Source organism: Canis aureus, chromosome 9 (genome assembly GCF_053574225.1).
Source record: "Canis aureus isolate CA01 chromosome 9, VMU_Caureus_v.1.0, whole genome shotgun sequence".
NCBI classification, from domain to species: Eukaryota; Metazoa; Chordata; class Mammalia; order Carnivora; family Canidae; genus Canis; species Canis aureus.
Window position 1 is genome coordinate 56,708,785 of NC_135619.1, and position 18,435 is coordinate 56,727,219.

The 18,435-nt window shown below is 36.2% G+C and overlaps 1 protein-coding gene across 2 annotated transcripts in view; it reads left to right on the plus strand.

Annotated features, from left to right (window-relative positions):
* The window catches only part of TSHR (thyroid stimulating hormone receptor), a 151,487-nt gene that overhangs the window by 62,358 nt on the left and 70,694 nt on the right, over window positions 1-18,435 (plus strand). The gene's annotated exons all lie outside the window — the stretch shown is intronic.

Consider the following 18,435-nt stretch of genomic DNA (forward strand, 5'->3'; position numbering starts at 1 on the left):
AATAAAATTATTTTTCTTCTCCATAACAACAAAAGCATGCATAAACACATATATGTGTACACACACACGCTGTTCCTTCACATATATTTGACCTTAGTATTCAACATTCTGAATAGCATACATAGATGTTGAATATATATGCATATTGTCTCTTGAATGTCTAGCTCATTGTCCTCATTTGAAATTGGGAACTGATTTGAAAGTTTCCAAAGCCAACAAATTCTTTTCTCTCTAGATAAAATTCATGTACAATACTTTGAAGTTTTAATGAGACAGTGAACATAAGAACTTCCAATTGGCATATGAGAATCAGAAAAAAAAAGTCACCCTCTGCCAAAGCCTGCATTGCCACTTGTAAAACAAAACAAGAAAACAAAAACAAAGAACTACTTTTAGAACACTGGACAGATGACAAGTGTTCACCATGTTGCTTTTATCTGGAAGTACATACTGAATGCCAGCTATGTTTACAGCATCATTTTACATAGGCCTCAAACATTATAATTCCTGACATTCATTCAGTAGTTTGCAATATATAATTCACTTTCCTATCTACTTCACCTTCGTATTGCCCTTTTTTGGTTGAGGTTTAAAAAAATCCAATCCATCACCCTGTTTCCTTACTGACACGTCCAATCTTTCAGACTCTGTTATCAACTGCAACCTTAGGTCATAGCTTAAATGAGTTCCTTGGAAAGGACTTGTCATATACTTGCATAGATCTATACTCTTCCTTCATAGCACTAACACAATGATGATAATATAGTCCTTTACATGGGTTTTTAAAAATGTCTTGTCCCCCACTGGCCTCAGCTTCATGAAGGTAGGATCTTCATCTGAGTTGTTTACCATAGCATTCCTCATACTGTGCATGATGCCTGGAACATGGTAGGCACTCAACATATATGTAGTACTAAATATATGTTGATTCCTGAAATGCATCTGGGTCACAACTTCATAGCAAAGGAAAAAATCTGTCTGTAGCTATGTAGCTTCAGAATACTGTATCTTATATATACTTTATAATGAAAAGCTTGCAGGAAACTGGGCTATTACTTTATTGTATGAACTTAAGTTACTCAACCTTTCTTCAGATTATTCATCCATAAAATAACAAGATTTGAACAAACACATAGCTTTTAAACTGTTTTTCAAAGCCTGAGGGTTCCTCATGGGTTGAAGAAGGGTATTAAAGGAAATCATTTCCATTTTTTCTTCATTTTAAAAGAAACACAACACAAATTGAATGACAGTACATGGAGAGGTCAATAATAAAATATTTTCCAATAATATTGAGGCTGTACTCTAATGCTCACTAGAAAATTAGAAACAAATGAAATAGAGTGAATTCATTAAGTAACATATAATGAACCATAACAGAGATATATAAAATCTCATAAAAGAAATAGAATGACCCTATGCAAAGTGGTTGAAGAAAACATCCATGAGGCAGAGGATTGATCAGCTGAAGGCAAAGAAAAGGTGGAATCACAGATGAGATTGTAGAAACTCTTATCTAGTCGCTGTCCAGAACAAGGGAAACTTAAATCAATGGATGCTTAAATCAGTGAATGTCAAACCCCATAGGCAAGGTCATTCCTTGTAAGAAATGGTGATGTTAGGCTCTTCTAGCCTGAGAACATGAAAAAGCCATTTCATCTCCTTGTTTTGACTAATTTCATGCCCTTCAAGCAGTCTTCTGAATCTGTCTTGGTTCCTTGCAGTAGTCTGCCCACAAGAAAAAAAAATGGACATCATGAGTATTCTGGTCCAAATGAGGTTGCATTTGTCATCATCAATTAATAATTGGCCAACTGATTTGTATGTTTTTGTTTCTTTAACAAAAACATGTATCTAGTGTCTCCTATGGGCCAACATTGTTCTAAGTGCTTCCAGTAATACTTTATTAAATCTTCATAACAAGCCTGTGTGGTGAGTATTATTATCCACATTTTACACTTTGCAGAACAGCAGTAGGCTATGCTAAAGAATCTGAGGTGTTTTTCCCCTGTTATTGAAGCCCTGCTCTCATACCACTATGTGGTTTTCACCAAGTTATTTAACCTTCTGTATCTCAGATCATCATCTGTAAAATGGGAATAACATTATCTAACTCACAGGGCTGTCATGAAGATGTAATGTAATGCGTTTTTATAGTGCTGGCATAGTTAGTGCTGTGTAGGTGCTTATTATTTAAATTAGGCACTTGTTTTATTAGTCTGGTATCTCCAGGGAAACAGAATCAAGAGTATGTATATACATATATAATGAGACTAGAGACAGAGAGATTGATTTTACTATAAGGAATTGGCTCATGTTTTAATGGAGGCTGAGAAGTCTAAGATCTGAAGTCAGAAAGCTGGAAACATAGGAGAGCTGATGGTATGGTTCCAGTCTGAGTCCAAAGACCTGAGAATCAGGAGCCCCACTGTGTAAATTCCAGTTTGGGTGAGAGTCCAAAGGCAGGAGAAGACCAGTGTCCCAGCTTGAAGATGGGCAGAGAGAAAGAATTCTTTCTTGTGCAGCCTTTGATTCTATTCAGACCTTCAACAAATTGGATGAGGTCCATCCATGTTAGGTAGGCCTATCTACTTTGCTCAGTCTATGATTCACAGACACATTCAGAATAATGCTTAACATTCGGGCACTCTGTGGCCCAGACAACACATAAAATTAACCTTCACACGTGGGTATACAAATATACTTTTTTTTATTTGACTGTCCCTTTCTTCAAATCCTTTAGCAATTAAAAATATCAATCAAGAATTTTATATATACATATCTACCAATATGGCTAAAATTTAGAAGACTGATAATACCAGATGCTGGTGGGGATGTAGAGTTAACTGGAACTCCCATCCATTACTGATAAGAGTGAACATGGCACAGTCACATTGGAAACTGGCAGTTTCTGTTCTAGTTAAGTTTGTGTTTATAATCCACAAATCCCAACCCTAGGTATTTACCCAAGAGCAATGGTTGTATATGCCCATAAAAAGATTTGTATGTGGATGTTCATAGAAACTTTCATCTTGATGGCCCAAACTTGGAAAAATATCAACTGGAGAATGATTTAAACAAAGTGCACATATTCATAATTAGCAATAAAAGAAACTACTGACACATGCAACAACATAGAAAAATCTCAAAAATATTATGTTGAACAAAAGAAACCAGACAGAAAAGGGTGGCTGATGTATGATTACTACATGTATGTGTAGTTAACAAGGAAGCACTCTGTAGTAGCAGAACTCGGAGGGGTGGGGTTAATGATTGGAAAGAGGCACAGGGGAACTTTCTGGGAGGATGGAAATAATCTATATTTTTTTTCTGAAAGTTTTTTGAAAAAACAGTTACACTTTAAGTTTTTATTTATGGGGTGCCTGAGTGGCTCAGTCGATTAAGTGTCTGCCTTAGGCTCAGGTCAGGATCCCAGGATCCTGGGATCAAGTCCCACATCTGGTTCCTTGCTCAATGGTGAACCTGCTTCTCCTCTGCCTGCTGCTCCCCTGCTAGTTCGCTCGCTTGCTCTCTGTCAAATAAATAAATAAAATCATTAAAAAATAAAGTTTTTATTTAAATTCCAGTTAGTTAACATACATCTAAAATTAGTTTCAGGTGTACAATATAATGATTTAACACTTCCAACACCCCCCAATGCTGATTACAAGTTCACTCCTAAATCTCCATCATCTACTAATGCATCCCACTGACCCACCTCTCCTCTAATAACCATCAGTTTGTTCTCTATACTTAAGAGTCTATTTCTTAGTTTGCCTGCCTCTCTCTCTCTCTCCTTTTAATCCTCTCTGCTTGTTTGTTTTGTTTCTTAAATTCCACATATGAATGAAATCATATGGTATTTGTCTTTCTCTGACTTATTTCATTTAGTAAAATGTTCTCTAGCTCCACCCATGTTGTTGCAAAGAACAAGATTTCGTTCTTTTATGACTAATATTCCATTGTGTGTGTGTGTGTGTGTGTTACATCTTTTTTATCCATTCATCAAGCCATGGACACTTGGGCTGTTTCCACAATTTGGCTATTGTAGATACTGCTGATAAACATCGGGGCGGCGGGCGGGGGGGGCATGTATCCCTTTGAATTACTATTTTTGTATTCTTTTGTAATTACCAAGTAGTGCAATTGCTGGATCCTAGGGTAGTTCTATTTCTAATTTGTTGAGGAAGCTCCATACTGTCTTCAAGAGTGGAAGATAGTTTCCATTCCCACCAACAGTGTAAGATCAACATCCTCACCAACACCAGTTGTTTCTTGTGTTGTTGATTTTAGCCATTCTGACAGGTGTGAAGTGATATCTCATTGTAACTTTGATTTGCGTTTCCCTGATGATCAGTGATGTTGAACGTCTTTTCATGTGTCTGTTGGCCATCTGATTGTCTTTGGAAAATGTCTATTCATGTGTTCTACCCATTTTTTAACTGAATTATTCATTTCTTGGATGTTGAGTTTTATAAGCTTTTTATATTTTTTGAATACTAATTCTTTATCAGGTATGTCATTTGCACACATCTTTTCCCACTCAGTAGGGTGCCTTTTAGTTTTGTTGATTGTTTCCTTCACTGTACAGAAAACTATAAAAGCACTTCACTACTTTTTATTTTGATGTAGAACCAATAGTTTATTTTTTATTTTCTTTTGTTTGCTTCAGAAGACATAAATAAAAAGAATTTGCTACAGATGATGTCAGAGAAGTTCCTGCCTGTATTATCTTCTAGGATTTTTTTGGTGTTAGGTCTCACCTTTAGGTCTGTAATCCATTTTTAATTTATTTTTGTGTATGGTGTAAGGAAGTGGTCCAGTTTCATTCTTTTACATGTTGCTGTCCAGGTTTCCCAACACCATTTGTTGAAGAAACATTCATTTTCTCACTGAATAGTCTTTCCTGCCTTGTCAAATGAAGGTGGACACTTAAACAGCTGAGCTACCCAGGCACCCCTGTGGTCTTATATTAAACTTGAAGTCCAGAATTGTGATGCCCCCAGCTTTTCTTTTCTTTCACAAGGTTGCTTTGGCTGTTCAGGATCTTTTGTGGTTACATACAGATTTTAGAATTATATGTTCTAGCTGTGTGAAAAATGCTATTCTTATTTTTTAATGGATTGCATTGAATATGTAGTTTTATTTGAGTAGTGTAGACATTTTAACAAAATTGGCTCTTCCCATCCATGAACATGGAATACCTTTCCATTTTTTTGTGTGTCAGCTTCAATTTCTTTCATCCATTTTATAGTTTCAGAGTACAAGTCTTTCACATCTTTAGTTAAGTTTATTCCTAGATATCTTACTGTTTTTGGTGCAATTGTAAATGGGACTGATAACTTCGTTTCTCTTTCCACTGCTTTATTATTTATGTATAGAAATGCAACAGATTTCTGTACATTGATTTTTGTACCCTGCAACTTTACTGAATTCATTTATCAGTTCTAGCAGAGTTTTTTTGTTGTTGCTGTTGGTTTTTGTTGTTGCTGTTGTTTTTTGGTGTTGTTTTTTCCTATATGTAGCATCATGTCATGTACAAATAGTGAAAATTTTACTTCTTCCTTGCTGATTTGGATGCCTTTCTTTCTTTCTTCCTTTCTTCCTGTCTTTCTTTCCTTCTTTCTTCCTTTTGTCTGATTGCTATGAGTAGGATTTGCAGTTCTACGTTGAATAAATGTAGTGAGAATGGACATCCTTGTATTGTTCCTGACCATAAAGAAAAAGCTCTCAATTTTTCCAATTGAGGATATTAGCTCTAGGTTTTCATAGATGGTCTTTATTATGTTGAGGCATGTTCGCTCTAAACCTACTTTGTTGAGGATTTTTATCATGAATGGATGTTGTACTCTTTCAAATGCTTTTTCTGCATCTATTGAAAGGATCATAAGGTTCTTATCCTCTCTTTTATTAATGTCATTAATCAATCAACTTTATTGATTGATCTGCAAATACTGAACCACCCTTGCAACACAGGAATAAATCCCACTTGAATGTGGTGAATGATTTTTTTAAATGTATTGTTGGATTTGGTCTGCAAACATTTTATTGTGAATTTTTGCATCTATGTTCAGCAGGGATATTGGCCTGTAGTTCTCTTTTTTAGTGGTGTCTTTATCTGTTTTTGGTATCAGAGTAATGCTGGCCTCATAGAATGGATTTAGCAATTTTCTTTCCTTTTCTATTTTTTGGAATAGTTTAAGAAGAATAGGTATTAACTCTTCTTTAAATGTATTTAGTAGAATTCTCCCATGAAGCTGTTGGATACTGGATTGTTGTTTGTTGTGAGTGTTTTGATTACTGATTCAATTTCTGTGCTGCTTATCTGTCTGTTCAAGTTTTCTATTTCTTCCTGTTTCCGTTTTGGTAGTTTATATATTTTTAGGAGTTTATCCATTTCTTCTAGGTTGTCTAATTTGTTGGCATATAGTTTTTCATAATACTCTCATAATTATTTTTATTTCTTTGGTGTTGATTGTTATTTCTCCTCACTTGTGATTCTGAGTTCTTTCTCTTTTTGATAAGTCTGGCTAGAGGTTTATCAATTTTATTAATTATTTTCAAAGAACCAGATCCTGGTTTCATTGACCTATTCTCTTGGATTTTTTAAGTTTCTACATCTGTATTATTTATTATCTGTATTATTTCCTTCTTTATGCTAGTTTTAGGCTTCATTTGTTCTTTTTCTAGCTCCTTTAAGTGGTAAGATTAGGGTGTTTATTTGAGATTTTCTTTGCTTCTTGAAATAGGCCTGTGCTGGTATAAACTTCCCTCTTAGAACTACTTTTGCTGCATCCCAAAGGTTTTGGACTGTTGTATTTTTATTCTCATTTGTTTCTATGTAGTTTCAATTTTCTTTTTTGATTTCTTGGTTAACCCATTCCTTGTTTAGTAGCATGTTGTTTAACCTCCATGTATTTATGTTCTTTCTATATTTTTTTATGGTTGACTTCTAGAATCATAGCGTTGTGGTCAGTAAAGGTGCATGCTATGAGGATATATTTTGATCCAAGTCCTGGTCATGAGGATATAGGTGTACATATATACTTGTATACACTTAAGTATATAAGTATACATTTAAAGATTTATGCATCTTGCTAGATGTAAATTATACTTTAAATTTATATTAAAAAGTTTGAATACAAAAAGTATCCCAAATACAAATATATATATATATAGTTTAGAGAACTAAACTATATATAGCTTATTTATATATTAAATTATATATAATTAATAACAAAACATAATTGCTATTATAATTATAATTATATTTAATTATAATAATAATTATATTATTATAATTCCTGTATAATAGCATATATATATATATATATAGTTTAGAGAACTAAACCAAGTGTTATGTATAGAACATTCTATCCCAGATGACTTAAGCTGGATAATTTCCATACAGCCAAATCTGTCAAACCATTGCTTGGGTTTCTAAGTCTAAAATCACAAAACATAAAGCACAAATGGAAATTAACTGTCCCAAAATGATGATTCACAGTTGCCTTTGGAATCTGGTGATATGTTGCAATATTGTACCTTGAATTGTAGGTATCACCTGGTATTTCCATATTATTTATAAATAATTCAGCAAGAATTAATAAGTCAGCAGGCATTATAACTAAAATGCCATTCTATTACTGAAACCAAAACACACATAACACAGATTAAAATTTTTTCAAATTTAAAAATATAGTCTATAAATTACATAAAGAGTCCTGGGCAGCCCGGGTGGCTAGGTGGTTTAGTGCCTGCCTTCAGCCCAAGGTGTGATCCTGGAGACCCGGGATCAAGTTCCACATTGGGTTCCCTGCATGGAGCCTGCTTCTCCCTCTGCCTGTGTCTCTGCCTGTTTCTCTCTCTCTCTCTTTCTCTCTCTCTCCCTCTCTCTGGTCTCTCATGAATAAATAAATAAAATCTTTATAAAAGTCCCAAATGTTTCACTGCATGATCCCTCTGCCTGACTTCATTTTCTGTGCTTGCTACATTCCTTGTAATTCATCATAGCATATAAAAACAATGCACAATGGTAAAACAAATTCTTGTTTTTAATTCATTTTTTATTGGTGTTCAATTTACCAACATACAGAATAACCCCCAGTGCCCGTCACCCATTCACTCCCACCCCCCCACCCTCCTCCCCTTCTACCACCCCTAGTTCGTTTCCCAGAGTTAGCAGTCTTTACGTTCTGTCTCCCTTTCTGGTATTTCCCACACCTTTCTTCTCCCTTCCCATATATTCCCTTTCACTATTATTTATATTGCCCATATGAATGAGAACATTTAATGTTTGTCCTTCTCCGACTGACTTACTTCACTCAGCATAATACCCTCCAGTTCCAACCACGTTGAAGCAAATGGTGGGTATTTGTCATTTCTAATAGCTGAGTAATATTCCATTGTATACATAAACCACATCTTCTTTATCCATTCATCTTTCGATGGACACCGAGGCTCCTTCCACAGTTTGGCTATTGTGGCCATTGCTGCTATAAACATCGGGGTGCAAGTGTCCCAGCGTTTCACTGCATCTGTATCTTTGGGGTAAATCCCCAGCAGTGCAATTGCTGGGTTGTAGGGCAGGTCTATTTTTAACTCTTTGAGGAACCTCCACACAGTTTTCCAGAGTGGCTGCACCAGTTCACATTCCCACCAACAGTGTAAGAGGGTTCCTTTTTCTCGGCACCATCTCCAACATTTGTGGTTTCCTGTCTTGTTAATTTGCCCCATTCTCACTGGTGTGAGGTGGTATCTCATTGTGGTTTTGATTTGTATTTCCCTGGTGGCTAGTGATGCAGAGCATTTTCTCATATGCATCTTGGCCATGTCTATGTCTTCCTCTGTGAGATTTCTCTTCATGTCTTTCGCCCATTTCATGATTGAATTGTTTGTTTCTTTGGTGTTGAGTTTAAGAAGTTCTTTATAGATCTTGGAAACTAGCCCTTTATCTGATATGTCATTTGCAAATATCTTCTCCCATCCTGTAGGTTGTCTTTTAGTTTTGTTGACTGTATCCTTTGCTGTGCAAAAGCTTCTTATCTTGATGAAGTCCCAATAGTTCATTTTTGCTTTTGTTTCTTTTGCCTTCGTGGATGTATCTTGCAAGAAGTTACTGTGGCCGAGTTCAAAAAGGGCCTGTGTTCTTCTCTAGGATTTTGATGGAATCTTGTCTCACATTTAGATCTTTCATCCATTTTGAGTTTATCTTTGTGTATGGTGAAAGAGGGTGGTCTAGTTTCATTCTTCTGCATGTGGATGTCCAATTTTCCCAGCACCATTTATTGAGGAGACTGTCTTTCTTCCAATGAATAGTCTTTCCTCCTTTATCAAATATTAGTTGACCATAAAGTTGAGGGTCCACTTCTGGGTTCTCTATTCTGTTCCACTGATCTATGTGTCTGTTTTTGTGCCAGTACCACACTGTCTTGATGACCACAGCTTTGTAGTACAACCTGAAATCTGGCATTGTGATGCCCCCAGATATGGTTTTCTTTTTTAAAATTCCCCTGGCTATTCGGGGTCTTTTATGATTCCACACAAATCTTAAAATAATTTGTTCTAACTCTCTGAAGAAAGTCCATGGTATTTTGATAGGGATTGCATTAAACGTGTACATTGCCCTGGGTAACATTGACATTTTCACAATATTAATTCTGCCAGTCCATGAGCATGGAATATTTTTCCATCTCTTTGTGTCTTCCTCAATTTCTTTCAGAAGTGTTCTATAGTTTTGAGGGTTTAGATCCTTTACATCTTTGGTTAGGTTTATTCCTAGGTATATTATGCTTTTGGGTGCAATCGTAAATGGGATTGACTCCTTAATTTCTCTTTCTTCAGTCTCATTGTTAGTGTATAGAAATGCCACTGATTTCTGGGCATTGATTTTGTATCCTGCCATGCTACCGAATTGCTGTATGAGTTCTAGCAATCTTGGGGTGGAGACTTTTGGGTTTTCTATATAGAGTATCATGTCATCAGCGAAGAGGGAGAGTTTGACTTCTTCTTTGCCAATTTGAATGCCTTTAATGTCTTTTTGTTGTCTGATTGCTGAGGCTAGGACTTCCAGTACTATGTTGAATAGCAGTGGTGAGAGTGGACATCCCTGTCGTGTTCCTGATCTTAGGGGAAAGACTCCCAGTGCTTCCCCATTGAGAATGATATTTGCTGTGGGCTTTTCGTAGATGGCTTTTAAGATGTTGAGGAAAGTTCCCTCTATCCCTACACTCTGAAGAGTTTTGATCAGAAATGGATGCTGTATTTTGTCAAATGCTTTCTCTGCATCTAATGAGAGGATCATATGGTTCTTGGTTTTTCTCTTGCTGATATGATGAATCACATTGATTGTTTTACGGGTGTTGAACCAGCCTTGTGTCCCGGGGATAAATCCTACTTGGTCATGGTGAATAATTTTCTTAATGTATTGTTGGATCCTATTGGCCAGTATCTTGTTGAGAATTTTTGCATCCAGGTAAAACAAATTCATAGCAAAGTAAAAACAGTAGGAAAATTACAAAAGCCATATTAATATTGTCCATTTTATAATCCACAATTTCACAATATTTAAGTATTTGGATTATTTGAACCAATTTCCTCTTTTTCTACTACCAGTACTTTCTTTTTTTTTTTTTTTTTTTTTTTTTTTTTCTCTTTTTTTTTTTTTATATTTTTTTTTTTATTGGTGTTCAATTTACTAACATACAGAATAACACCCAGTGCCCGTCACCCATTCACTCCCACCCCCCGCCCTCCTCCCCTTCTACCACCCCTAGTTCGTTTCCCAGAGTTAGCAGTCTTTATGTTCTGTCTCCCTTTCTGATATTTCCCACACATTTCTTCTCCCTTCCCTTATTTTCCCTTTCACTATTATTTATATTCCCCAAATGAATGAGAACATATAATGTTTGTCCTTCTCCGACTGACTTACTTCACTCAGCATAATACCCTCCAGTTCCATCCACGTTGAAGCAAATGGTGGGTATTTGTCATTTCTACCAGTACTTTCTGTGGTCATGTTGACTAGTTCAGTGTTATATACTTGACATAATCTCATCGAAACATTGGTTAATTGATTGAACACAGGTATTTAATATAAAAGGAGACTTTTGAAAAGCAAATGATGATGTTAAACAAACAAGCTTGATGCTAAATCACAAAATATTCTCAGCCTGATTTCCAAGAGACCAAAAATATGACACACAAATGGGAAATTGGTGTTTCTAGCCCACACAAGCTTAGCCATGGCAAAGATCAATCATCCTTCTCAACCCAGTAAAATTCAGTCATGCTCATTCATTCGTGCTTTACATTCTTTAATAAATGAGGGCTGTAGTGGGAAACATGCAGCATTGATCAACTAAAACTCATACCCACATGTGCACACATACATACAAACTACGTATTTATGATTCCAGAGAACTGGTACAAAACAAAATGTTGGAATGTTGATTAGATTTACACGTTGCTAAAGTTTTAGTGAAATGAGCCTATAATCATGTGAAAAATATAATAGCAAAATTGTTCATATTGGAACATAGAGAACTGTCTGTTCTCTTTGCTAGAATTAACCAGGTTTCCCTCCCCCGTTACTACTGCAAGAACAAAAAGAGACTGTCCTTAAAGTTGGATCCTATTCTGCAAATCAGTGGCACTTAACATACATTTCTAGTTCTGCTTATAACTAAGCAGAACTTCTTTTTTTTTAAGATTTTATTTATTTATCCATAAGAGACATAGAGAGAGAGGGAGACATAAGAGACATAAGCAGAGGGAGAAGCAGCCTCCCCCTGGGGAGCCTGATATGGGACTCGATCCCAGGGCTCCAGGATCACACCCTGAGCCAGAGGCACTCAACCATTGAGTCACCCAGATGTCCCTGCATTCTGTCTTCTAAATGCAGATATTTGGCAAGGCCCAAAGGAAGCATTTGATTCTAAGTCATATCCTCATTGATCATTTGTAGTTAAATAACTCAAAGAAAAAATAAATTGCATCATCAGCTTAAATATTGATTCTCTTTTGAATATTTATTATAAAATACATTTATGGGGCACCTGGGTGGCTCAGTGGTTGAACATCTGCCTTTGGCTCAGATCCCAGGACCCCAGGGATCGAATCCTATATTAGGCTCCTTGCAGGGAGCCTGCTTCTCTCTCTGCCTATGTCTCTGCCTCTCTGTGTCACTCATGAATAAATAAATAAATAATCTTTTAAATAAATAAAATACATTTATCATTATAAATATTTATTCTTTCCATATGTTAAAGCCAACTTGTGTAACTATTACATGTACATACTTCACTTAGGATATAAAACTATAAACTTTTTTCCCCCAATGAATTGTATGTGATGACTTCAACATTATTAGTATACCGGTACTATTTGTATGAGGTACGTTTTCTGAGTTTTCATTATATTTTAGAGAACATAATCACTATATTCTCATTTTGCACATCAAAAGCAATTAAGAAACAGTCTCTTCAGTGCCTAGTATATTTTCATATGAAATAAATATCTTGATGCTAATTCTTTGGACAATAATGTAATACCTTGAAGCTTTTCTGATGTTTTTGTCAATGGGATATATACTTAGATATGTATTTTTCCTTTTCCGCAAATACTCAAAATTTTTCTGAAAGCAAAATAAAATATTCTAGCCAAATAATCACAATCATTTGCTTTTTTCCTCTACCCATCTGCTTTTAAAGCAGCAATCACAATGTTAGAAGATTCTATGAATAAATGTTTTGCTTTTGAAAATGCAGACAATGAAAGAACATCCAGCTGCTTGCTCCTATGGGAAGGGACAGAGAAACAGGTTGATAATAACCACTTATGAGTTAGCTTTAGCTACAAAATTACTGCCCAACAAAACAACCGTGATACCTCCATAAGTTTTAAGGTTTATACACCTGGGGTCAGCTAGTGTCAACAAGGCAAACATGTTACAATAATTTATTCCCCATGATGCTCTGCTTATAATTAAACTATTGAGGAAAATGGAAACAGAGGCTCTGTAAATAAACATGCTGTCGTTATTATTTAATTAGCTAGATGCCACATTCCAGCCAATTATTTTTGCTCTTTGAAGAGAAATAGGTACTTTGGAAGAAAACTCCTCCTACACATTTTCATAATGTTAATCAGGCTAATAGCACTTTAAAAGTTAGGGAAGAAAGTGAAGGAAAGCTTAAGCTAATATGCGGTGAATTTTATAACTAAGACAACTTATACCAAATTATATTTTTTAACTCATTAATGGTTTTATTTTTTCAGATTGTATATACATTACTATGAATATATCCAGGTAAATGGTTCAAGCTGCTAAACTGAATGTGGCAACTTACACAATCAATTGCTATTCTGATAATTCATTCATTTAACATTATTGAAATCAGTCTTCTGTCTCAGGCTACATTATAATCACCATGATATTAACTGAGTTCATCCAATTGTTGATAATTCATTTTTATCTTAGGCTTAGATGGCTAGCATTTCCCCATTCACTTTGTTTAGGATTTATTGTGCATATTATATCATTAGTAAAACTGCAGTTTTGAGATCCATAATTCTTATTGGTCTATTTGTGTTGGTGGGCTTTCTTTGGTGAGAAATCTGGCTGAAAAGAATGAGAAAAATGTTAGCATTCAAAAATTTTTGTCTTTGAAAATGTGCTGTGTAGAGGATGAAATACATCTTTTCCTACCCTTCTAGCTTCTCGGCTATGGCTCAATTACCAAAGAGAGTTAACAAGAGAAGAGCATACAAACTTATTTAATGTAAGTTTTACATGATAGGGGAGCCTTTATGAAGAACTGCAGACATGTAGAAATTATTAAACCTGTGCCATTTTTATGCTAGGTTGGATAAAGAATGGAAAGTGGTGGTAAAATGTCATAGGACAAAGAAGTATGAGCTAAGGATAGTAAACTGGGGGAAATTTAGCAAGTCCTATTTATTCAGATTCCCCTTGGCATCTGTCTTCAGAAATAAGGTGGTTCCTTTCCTCTGGGTATAGGGAGGGCACCTCTCATTTAAGAGTCTTATGACCTGCGTCAGTGAGGGGGGAGGGGTCAGAGAGTTCTTCCTGAACCTGCTGTTTAAAATCCCTCCAGCTTGGGCAGTTTAGGTGGCTCAGCGGTTTGGCGCTGCCTTCAGCCCAGGGCCTGATCCTGGAGACCTGGGATTGAGTCCCATGTCGGGCTCCCTGTATGGAGCCTGCTTGTGTCTCTGCCTCTCTGTGTCTCTCATGAATAAATAAATAAAATCTTTATAAAAAATCCCTCCAGCTTAAAATATTCTATATGACAAGGTGTCATATTTTGGGGTAGCATGTTCTGAACCCCATTATTCTCCCATCTGATATTTTCCCAAACAAGTTCGACAGTCCAGAAATATAGTTAGTTGATCATCCCATATCCTAGTGAACCAGTCTCTCAATCCTAGTAATAGGTCAGTACTAAAGAATTGTTTCGTTTCAGAAAGTGGTAATATGGGTGGGAGTAAAGCCACCCACATAGTTAGGCCTCTAATGGTGTTAATAATCAGGCAATTAATAAAGGACATTTTTACAGAAATAAAACAAAAGTTAATGGTTCCAATAAACTACAAATTCAGTTTTTTAATCCAGAGGGCAGTTAGTCAAGATTCCTAGATGTTGGGCTCAAAATATCTTTAGGTAGGATAGTAAGAGCAGGCAGTAATGATTGATAAAATTTTTGGTTTGCAGTTTGAGTATCTTTGGTGATAGCTTTGGATGTTCCAGTGAAATTTTTGAGTGACCTACACAGCTAGAGGTACAAAGAGTGCTCATGCATGATCTGTTATGGTGATTCCTTAAAAGTTTATATCATCCAACTTCAGCTTATAGGGCTTTGGGAAATGGGTAGTTTTTGTTTCTGGTGATGCCAAGCCAGGAAGGTCAGGAAGGTTATATATATATCCAATATATAAACACTGGATATATTAACAACCAACAAAATGCACAAAATGGCTGGATCTAATTTACAAGATGAAAAATATCTCAAATGGTGGGTAATACTTTTTCACTGAAACAAAATTTTTCTCTACAGTCACCTCCATATCACCAAAGATAATCCAAGACTATTTTTTTATTTTTTTAAAGATTTTATTTATTTATTTATTCATGAGAGAGAGAGAGAGAGAGAGGCAGAGACACAGGCAGAGGGAGAAGCAGGCTCCATGCAGGAAGCCCAACGTGGGACTCAATCCCGGGTCTCCAGGGTCATACCCTGGGCCGAATGCGGCACTAAATCGCTGGGCCACCCGGGCTGCCCAAGGCTATTTTTATTTGCAAAAATAAATCCAGTCTTATTAAACTTTGCCTAATTATTTATACAAGTGCAACAAGAATAGGTGATGGATTATACAGGTGCTTTTTAAGTCTGTTTTGCAGAGATCCTCTGGAAGAGCTCAAAGTTAGGTCAAAGTCGGAAAGATTCTCTTTAGAATTCAATTTTAGGAAATATGTCAGAACTGTCAAAAGATTTAAACACTTAACTAATTAAGATCTTGGCCAACTATTTAACCAAAGTGACAATGAAAAATTTTAAAGGCAATACAGAAGTTTGCATAGTTGTGAACAAAACCTCCACTCTTTTAATATTAAGGCCAGGTTTTCTTAAGTAATCAAAAGACCTTAGGAAATTATTTTGATAAAACTCAGAATCTTTGTTTCCTAGGCAAATTTCTTAAAAGGTAACCAAGGACCTGCATACCCTGACAGGGGAAAGTCAAGCAAGGCTCTCAGGACACAAAACAAAACAAAACAAAAAAACAGAAAAGCAAAGGCTGTCCCTGGAAGGAAAGGATCAATAAACAATGGATACTCAAAGCTAAACTCATAGGATCACAATCCATAGAACTAATTCTTACAAATATATTTCCCCTGCTAAACTGAATTTGGAAAGTTAAGGGCAAGAAGAAATGTTTTTGTTCCTCTCTCTCAACTAAGCACTAAGACAAAGATCGAGGAAACTGACATGTTAAGCATTCTTACCCATACTGGCTTTCTGTCCATTGTCCAGATCTCAGCTGTAGTCTCCAACATGAGTGGAATATCCCAGCCTTTTATTATCCAATTTCCATCACCAGAAACTGCAGAGGGGGAAAATAGTATGTTTTACCTTATACTCTTTTAGTTTTTCAGCTGGGACTTTGTAACAAAAGATTGATTAACAAGAGAAAAACATAAAAATTTACTTAATATAATTTTTATGTGTCGTGGAAGCCTTCATAAAGAGAAATGAAGACTCAAAGAAATGATTAAACATAAGTGTCTTGGGCAGCCTGGGTGGCTCAGCAGCTTAGCACTGCCTTCGGCCCAGGGCATGATCCTGGAGTCCCGGGATCGAGTACCACATTGGGCTCCCTGCATGGAGCCTGCTTCTCCCTCCGCCTGTGTCTCTGCCTCTCTCTCTCTCTCTCTCTCTCTCTCTCTTTCTGTGTCTCTCATGAATAAATAAATAAAACTTAAAAAAAAACTGATGTCTTTATGCTAGTTTGATGAAAGATGGAAAATCATGGAAAAACGTGGTAGAACCAAAGGTTATGAACTAAGGGTAATAAACTGAAGGAAGCTTAGCAAGTTTTGTTCATTCAGACTCCTTTGGTGTTTTCAGAGATAAGGCTATAGGCAGGACACCTCTCACATGAGCATCTCATGACTTGCTCCTGAGAAGAAGGGGGATCAGAGAGTCCTACATACACCTGCTGCTTCTCAAATTCCTCCAGTTAAAATATTCAATATGCTAAGTTACCATGTTTGGAATAGTGTGCCCTGAACTCCATCAACTGCAACTAAATAAGTAATAGGGAAAAGATCTTTATTCAAACTTAAAGTATATATGTGTTTATGTGTGTGAAAAGGAGAGAACCCAAGAAACATGAATTATATATTTCAGAAATTCATACATTGGGAAAGGATATAAATATTATTTGAATCTTCTACTCAAAGTCTATTAAATTGCATTTAGATGGTATTTCTATTCCAAGTCAGACTTAGACATTGTAAACTTACTCTAATTTTCTTCTTAACTAAATGTGTCATTTACTTTTGAACACAGAATAAAGTCCCCAATTTTTAACCAATGAAGTTAAAATTAGGTATACATTACCTACAAACAGTACGTGCCCTCAAGATCTATGCCTTAGGACATGCACTATACATAGGACTATCTTTGAGCTGGAGAAACTCAATCTCTCTGGGTGATACCCAACTGGTGTGTATCTTATCTTTTGTTTTCCTTTGGCATGGCCCAATTTTCCTAGGAGATTTTAATTGAATGACTTGTTATTCTCATTTTTTTTAACTTCAGAATCTTGGATCAGGACCAACAGCTTTAAATGAATTCAATTAAGGTGATGTAAGTGGGAGGCCTATGAGAAAAAGTGGGTAACTTATAGGACCTCAATATTTGAAATCATATTAAGGCAACATTGGGCTTCATGCTAAAACATCAAGAGCTGACCAATTTACCCTTCTGTCATTCACATCACCTCCTCTCCCCCTCCCAAGTTAACAGATCAATTTATAAACTAATTTGATCCTGCAGGTACGTCTATTAGGCAAATTACAGATATATTTCTTGATAGACATGAGGTACTAGGTAAAAGGAACTCCTATAAATAGGCCATTAATAATGTGATGGTGAGTTGTTGGGGGACGAGAAGTGTTCTGTAATTCTGTGATTAAGTCTCAGCCTTTTAGTGAGCCTGTGCCTTCTGACTCAGAACTTTACAAGTGTTTCTCAGTTTTTTTTTTCTCTCCCCTTAGATAGCACAGGACTGCTAGAGGGACCTGGAGTGGGAAATTTTCCCTTGCCCAGGTCAGTTAGGCTCTGGTTAATAGTTTCCTCTGAGGGCAGGACTTGGTAAGAATGGAGTACTCTGGTATACTTCTGAATGATACCTTTTCCCCCCCTCCCTTTGCCAGAAGCACAAGGGGATATTTTTTCTAAAGGTTACTATAGAACCTGTTTGAGCTCCTGGAGGTAAATCTCACAAAATTATGGAGGTCTCCCTATGACTGGGTTCTCTTGGAAATTTATCAGCACTGTTCCTCCAGCAATTCATCAATCCCAATATAGATTTCCTACCCTGACACTGGTTCTCCCTGTGGTTTCTATACCTCAGTCTCTGCTCTGGGAGTCTGAGACTCCTTTTATCTGCCTGTCTCTCTCTGTCCAATCTTAGGGACAGCAGTTTGCCCTACTTCTCCCTTCTCATACAAATCCAAGAGTTGCTGAGTTTTCAGTCTGTTCAGATTTTCATTTAACGTTAAGAGTGAGAGGTGACTTCCAGGCTCCTGACATGCAGAACCAGAAACGAGAAGTTCCAAATGAATTTCAATCACTGCAAAAATTAGTAGTTCAAAGAATGCAGAGATCTAGGAAATAGATGGTTGAGAAAAAA